Raw genomic sequence first — 6,746 nt, forward strand, 5'->3', positions numbered from 1 at the left:
ACAGCGGCAAGGCCGCACCTTTTGTCACCGCGAACTCTGGCCGTTCGCCTTCCCTTTGAGGGGACCGGGGAGCACCCCCACCCCCCCGGTAATCCTGACCGGACCCCGACCTTCCGCACGCCCAGGCAGGGGGCGGGAGGAGGCGGTGCCTTGGGCTGGCGCCTGCCACGGTGACAGTGTCTTGTGCCGGCCCGGGGGGCCCGGCCAGAACCCCCCTGCAGGAGCCACCTCCCACGCTAAAGAAAACACCATCTCTGTGGTTTTTCAGTCTACATGACCAAAATAGAAACCAGTAATCACAAAAATCAATCAAAAGGGGATCTTTGTCTACCTGAGCTACAGCTTCACCGAATTCATACCGAATTGTCAAGTGACAGAGCTTTTTCCCAGTTCCCCTGGGACTGTGGCACAACAGGGAGCCCCTTTCCCTGCTGACGGGAGAAAGCCAAGGCTGGGTTTAAGCAGGGACGAAGAACACTGCTGTCGCAGCTGGAGGTCGCAGCCGTGTCAGCCAGTCAACTGCAAATATAAAAGCAGGACCCTGGTGTCATCGCTGCGCAATTTCAAGAGCAGGTCTGAGCCTGTCCCTGGAGCCCAAATTCACTTCATATCCAAACTATTTGGACACCAGCCCATGCTCCAACACAGGCTGATGGAACATGCCTGGGAGTATGGAAATTATGCCCTTTAGCATAAGCAAACTTGCAAGTCCATAAAGCAGAGTAGGGAGGCAAGGGCAGGGACATACATGCTTAAATTAAGTTCATTAGCAGGTACTAAATGAGGCCTTATGCAATGCGTGCAGCTGAGGTACTCAGGTAACTGGCTGCGTTCTCTTTCCTAGAAAGATGACCTCTCCCTCCTGCCCCTTACCACCGAGGGGAAGGAAGAAATATCAATTCTTCTATTAGCTGTCACTTACTTTGCTCTCCTAAATATTAGATATTGATCCCAGGCATAATATATCTTTACCTTTCAGTGAAGCTACAGTCTTCTGACCTCAGGATATTCTCCTCTTTTTGACTCCTTAGGCCCTCCCCGGGAAGCGTACCCAGCCTTGTGCTCTTTGCAGTAGCTAATGCTGCTCCTTCGCTGAAACTATTAGAAAAGCAGCGTGCACTCAGGACTGCAGGACTGATCCTCTCTGGAGCAAACCAGTCTCAGATTTTCATAGGCTAAACGAGCTCTGCTTTCCCTGGGGTCAGGAAAATTGCAGCCTTGCAGAACAGTTAGAATTACTAATTAAAAGGCTAAGTTTCTGAAAATAGACAGAAAATGTCAATTGATTTTGTTATGTAAATTGTTTTCACAAAGATCTTAAACAACTGAAACCTTCAACCTCCTGCCGAGCTAAAACTCAGAACTAACTGCTCAACAGATTTAATTAGAAGTGAGACCCTTCAGTCAACTTCTCATCCTCTGGCTGGAAAAGCAAAAAGGACCCCAAACAACATAAACAGCAAAGAGAAAATCAACAGACAGTTCACCTTGTATAGTATAGTTGTTTTGTAATAACTTATTTCACCCACTGAATATAAAAAAGATTAATAACCTGAAGTCTTATTTTTTACAAAGACATTAAATCTAAAAAGTATATGACCTAAGAAAAATGTTTTGCTTAAAATAGATCTCTTATCTGATATATCCTCTCGTCTGCCCCAGTCCTTTGAGTCTGTAGCTCTTGAGGTCAATATGACTGTGTAGAGTTCACTTCAGAAAACATAAGCGGGATTAAAGGAATGCGTCATGGGAAGGAAAAAATTAAAAGAGGGTCAAGATATCTCTGAATTGGCTTGAAGGAGCTATCTGAAAGGAGTTTGTTTACTCCAATAAAAACTGCACGTGGCAAAAATACCTTGTGTGAAGAGGGTAAATGGAGCATTTAAAAGGAAAATACTAATTAAAAATACTCATTGAGCAACCAATTGTTTCATAATATGCACATGTATGCATGCAGTCACATCTAGGCACTTCCAGTTCTGAAAAACAACGTCACCAAGGATGTCTGAAATTAAGAATACTTGAGTTGCTACTACATCCTATTGGTCTTCATTCCTTTGCTAGCAGGGGGATTGGCTGTTCTTTCTCAAGCTGCGCTGAGCATTTCTCTCAAAATAAGCAGTTGCACACTGCCTGAGAAGCTGAAGCCAATTATTAAAGATTACTCACTTCTATAAAGCTTCATTAATACTTTTTTTTAACAATGTAAAGTACTTGTAAAGCATTTAGGCCAATATTTTCTGAAGAGGTCAGTGGTTCTGCAGATTTTGAAGGCATCTTCAGGGCACTGGAAAGGTTAAAACCTAAAATCCGAAGCCTGTGTGAAGATTTTGGCATGCATCCACTGATGTTCATCTGTTCTTCTGGTGGTGATGAATTTGTATACCACCACTGTCGGGCACTTTTCAGACACATTTCAGCCATGCAGCATGCCACCTAAACGGGTCAGTGCATTCCTCCAAATAAAGTCATTAACTATTTTGGGAAGTCGTGTGCCAGTACGCTCCTGAGAATTTTCCTCTGCTGTGGCGAGCACTGTAACTCCTTACTGGATTTTCCTAAAATTAAGTAAAACCCAGATGGTTTTCAAGTAGTTACACACAGAAAACAAAACCAAAGAAAGTCCATGATTTCCTTTAGTAGCTATTTACTGCTAATGGAGGCCTATCCTAACCAGTCTGGGGAAGGGCTCGGAGCTGAATGAAGGAAGAGAGATGAAGGTGAGCCGCAGCAACAGAGAGCAGGAAGCTGAAGAATATGAAGGGGGAGGATAGTCCAAGTGCCATGTCTCTTACCCTGATGGCTGATCAGAGAGAAGAGAGCAACATTATGCAACATGGGGTTTGTATCACTGGATAAAAGAGAGAATTTAGACTTTTGAGTTAAGATGAGGATGAGCACAGACTAATGACTGAATAAGCAACATAAGGGAAATTATGAAGAGCTGTGCAACAAATGGAGCTGAGATGAAACAACTTCTCAGCACAAGGAGGGAGAACAGATTCTGACATTGCTTGAAAAAGTTTTAGTGGACAGAAAGCTTGAAAAAGAAAGAGGTGGTGTTGAGTGACAGCATCATTGCAGATCCCGACACAAGTAGGCACAAAATGTTATGCCAGAAACCATTCAGCAAGACTGCAAACAGTAGTCAATACTGAGCAAAAGGAAAGGTGACGTTAATAGAAATTTATGAGGAAGAGCACAAGATTGAGTTCAGTAACTATCAAGGAATTTGCTTTTTTGAGTATGCCAGGAAAAAGCACTAAGGTGAAGTAAGTGAAAAGGAAGAGGTGTATGGAAATAGCATTAAATAGAAGTGGCTTGATTTAGATGAGGATACAAGTAGAGCAAAGTCTCTTCATGTGATAGAAGACCTCTCAAAGAAATACAGAGAACACACCAAAACTTGCTAAAATCTTTCCCTTGACTTTGAACTGTCATCCTGCCAAAATCCCTGTGGGTCACATTGACTTGAGCTAGTCTGTGGGATACTCATCAGGCACATGCATTTGGGGTGGAAGGCACTTTTCTAGGATTGTCCCCTTTCAGCCTCTCCTCTTCCCATCACCTGTTTGAAGTGGCAGCCAGCACCAGGAAATGTCATCTGCAATGCAGATTGCTGCACTGGTGCTTGAATAGCAAAGAGCCCTGGCAAACCAGAACTCCCTCTCCCCAGACACCTCTTACTCATCTTTTCCGTTTTCACTGCCTCCTGGCTGAATCTGTGGATCCCCCTTTCATCTGGCCCCATGTGCTGCATGCCCCAACCCTTTGCTCAGGCTGGCAATGCTTCCTGGGTGTCTGGCTGCAGCACTGAGGCAGCAGGATGAGCGCAAGCCTGGGCACAGGGAACAAAATGCGCCATCTTCTACAACCAAGTGCCATGCTCATCCTCACACAGCCAGTGGCGAGCCTGGGTGCCATCCCACCGCCTGCATGCTCAGATGGGGAAACCCCGGGGTTACAGAGAGTCTGTACTTGATTTACACACAAAAGCTACCTGGCAAAACATTGATAACATATTTACTAATTCAGCCCTGCAATTAGTATTACATATCCCCCTGTGGACCCTGGTCCTTCCTTGGCCAGCCCATGTTCCTAGCCCATGCAAATCCCCTCTTCCCACTCACCCCAGTAGCCATTCACCACTGTAAGCACCTCAAAACAAGACCCATGCCAGTAGTGCTTCTGTGCAGAAAGCATGTGTCTTAATTTTTCTGCCCAGTATCTCCCATCTCCCAAGCCTGGGAAATGACTATGGGAGTGGAACTGCAGAGCTGAGAAGAATGAACATTGCATCACTGCTGCTATAAACACTGAACTATTTTTTTTTTTTTTTTCAGCACTTACAGCATCGAGACACCATGAAACCAGTGCCTAACCAAGGGAGATAGAGTCTGCCAATGTTTGTCTGGTTCTTCTCTTTAGAAAGAAATAAGAAGCAAAGAAATAAAAGTTGTTTGAGCTCTCGTTGGCCACACAGGCGAAGACTTGAAGGGAGTTGTTGCTGATGGCACATCAATCACTAACCTAGCAAAAGTGAGGTAGGTACCTGCACAAACAGTTCTCCGAGCTGCTGTGCCGTTATCGCCATGTTCCCACCCAGCCCCGTAACCTCAAGCCCAACCACAGCCCCACAAATGTTCATATCAAGTATTTTCTCACAACAGTATTTTTCCATATATGCCTCCACCACAGGCCTTCCCTTCGTGCCATGCTGCTGCAGAGCACCCTACTGCAGAACTCCAGTCTGCCCTTCAGCCACACTTAATAGCTCTCTCCTCAAACCGTTTGTCAATGCCAGGAACAATTAATAGGCAGGAGCATTGCACCCTTCATCTCCAAGACCTTCAGGCATTTCACAAGTTAAATAAATCCTTTCTCCAACCCAAGTGACTGTGAAAAGCTTTGTCTGCAAGGGAAGCAGAAAACAAGGCAGGTTTCAAATAAACATGATTTTGAGCTGGCATATGCATGCCACTCTCCAAGATTTGGGAATCTTAGACTTGCAAAGCTACCAATGACTTCCACACTTGCAGTTCCATGCCACCAGCTATTTCTGGTGCAGTACACACCCCTCTGGCAATAGGCTGAGGAATCGATCCTAAGTTTACAAATTGGTCAGCCTGGACCCTTGCTACTTCTAATAGTGACTGTGGGACAGCAAGCTTCCAGCCGCAGGACCAGCCATCATGCATGCCAAGGAGGTCCTCACACTGGTGTGCTGCTGCTGTGCCTTAGGGTTGATGCTTGGGCAAATCTCTAGATGACTTTTGCCATCTTGTAATTTTGGCTACCCCTTCACTTTGGTCATCAACAAAGCTTCATCAGGTAAAGTTAATCCAGGAAGAGTAGTTCACTGGGAGATGTCTTCCTCTGCTTGCAGCCAGATGTGCTGAGTGTCACAGCACCTGCTTTCTAAGATGCGTGGAATCACAGAATCATAAAACAGTTTGGGTTGGAAGGGACTTTAAAGATCATCCAGTCCCACCCCCCTGCCATGGGCAGGGTCACCTTCCACTAGCCCAATTGCCCAAAGCCCCGTCCAACCTGGCCTTGAACACTGCCAGGGAGGGGGCAGCCACAGCTTCTCTGGGCAACCTGTGCCAGGGCCTCACCGCCCTCACAGGGAAGAACTTCTTTCTTATATCTAGTATAAATGAAGTTGCTTCTCCATTACCAGCACTGTGGTGCAGAGCAATTTCTCTCCAAGCTGACTGACAGGACTTGGCTCTCAAAGGATGGAAGAATCACAGGATGCCAGAAGGCCAACTGGCAAGTCCATCCTCAAATTCCAGGCTTCCTGCACCCAGCAGGGCAGCACAGAATAAAGCCCCCTACTACCCAGAAATTACTGGTAGGTTTCACCAGCCTGGCATCCCCAGCCTGAATGCTGCTGCCTTGTCCGAAAGTGGTGAGTGCCTTGGGCATGGACGGTCAGAGAGGGATGTGGAAACAGCTGCTGTGCCCATACAGCTTCTTTGGAGAGGCATCCAAAAAAATCCGTCCCAGAACAACACCCTGGACACCCCCTCCTTTGTAAACAAGCTTTTGAGCACCTGCTCTGAGGTCTAAAATAGGACTGTTTCTGGACCTGAAATATTCCTATGGAAAAGAGTTGCATGCTTCCCTAAGGAAAGCTCTCAGCTCTATTAAAATGCTGCGACAGACTAAAGCAACATCAGATCACTGGCCATGGACAAAGATTTGTCATACGAAGACAGGAAAGAAAATGGTAACCAAAGTAATCCCAGGAAAAACAGACTTAATGAAGGTTTGCAGATTCGAGTACAGTAGCTAAATCAACACAGTGTTTTGCCAAGAAAACATTGTGAAATCTGTGGTTTACTCTTTGATCTTAAGCCTTCCCTTCCCATCTATTCATAAGCAGTATCATTAGACAGAAATTATGGTAAAACTAAGATTAGTTAGTTGGTGAGCTTCTGATAATAAAAAGATTGTTTTGTCATGTCATGGCTGGCTACTGGACTTTTCTGGTATATATCAATATGGTAGTGAACCTCAAAGAAAAAAATAAAATGTTCCATATGGTATGATAGGCTTTCTTGGACTTTCTTATTAACACTTTTATGTATATGAGACAATATTTTCTAATTTTAAAAGGGGAGGAGAACTGAAATGAGGAACAGAACATTACTGTAGCCAGGAAGCAATAAAAAGATGAATACAAGTCTCATTTCTTCAGATGTTTGCTATATTTAGGGTTGGTTCCCCCCCCCCCCCCC

At 45.2% G+C, this 6,746-nt stretch overlaps 1 protein-coding gene across 1 annotated transcript in view; it reads right to left on the reverse strand.

Annotated features, from left to right (window-relative positions):
• KLHL24 (kelch like family member 24) overlaps positions 1–6,746 on the reverse strand; it is a 26,498-nt gene that overhangs the window by 19,321 nt on the left and 431 nt on the right. The window lies entirely within an intron of this gene.

The sequence above is a fragment of the Athene cunicularia genome (genome assembly GCF_003259725.1).
Source record: "Athene cunicularia isolate RWA chromosome 9 unlocalized genomic scaffold, athCun1 chr9_part1, whole genome shotgun sequence".
NCBI lineage: Eukaryota > Metazoa > Chordata > Aves > Strigiformes > Strigidae > Athene > Athene cunicularia.